The sequence below is a fragment of the Marmota marmota genome, unplaced genomic scaffold (assembly GCF_001458135.2).
Source record: "Marmota marmota marmota unplaced genomic scaffold, marMar, whole genome shotgun sequence".
NCBI classification, from domain to species: Eukaryota; Metazoa; Chordata; class Mammalia; order Rodentia; family Sciuridae; genus Marmota; species Marmota marmota.
In genome coordinates this window covers 8,647,843-8,648,215 of record NW_025999977.1, presented here as the reverse complement: position 1 = coordinate 8,648,215, position 373 = coordinate 8,647,843, and positions in this window count along the sequence as shown.

The following is a 373-nucleotide window of genomic DNA, read 5'->3' as shown; positions in this document are numbered from 1 at the left end:
GTCAGAAAAATATTCAAGATAGAGAACTACCTTTTCATGAGAGCAAAATAGACTATTTTAATAGATTTAATATGATAATCTATTAAAAACTCCGTTTGAAAAAAAAATACAATTCATATGTAAAGAAAGTACACTTTTAGCACTACTAAATGAATCCAATTTTTTAATTTAGTCCTAAAATTCTATATACTCCAGGACATAAAAACTGAACATTTAATCATATTTCCAGTTGATTATATTTATTTATTTCTAGCTTTACACTTTAAAATAAACTAGATTCATTTGGTGCTCACAAACATGGAGAAATGACAGCTGTACCCAGAGATAAGTTGGGACTGGACAAACTTCAATAAATAGCTACTGTAGTCACCCT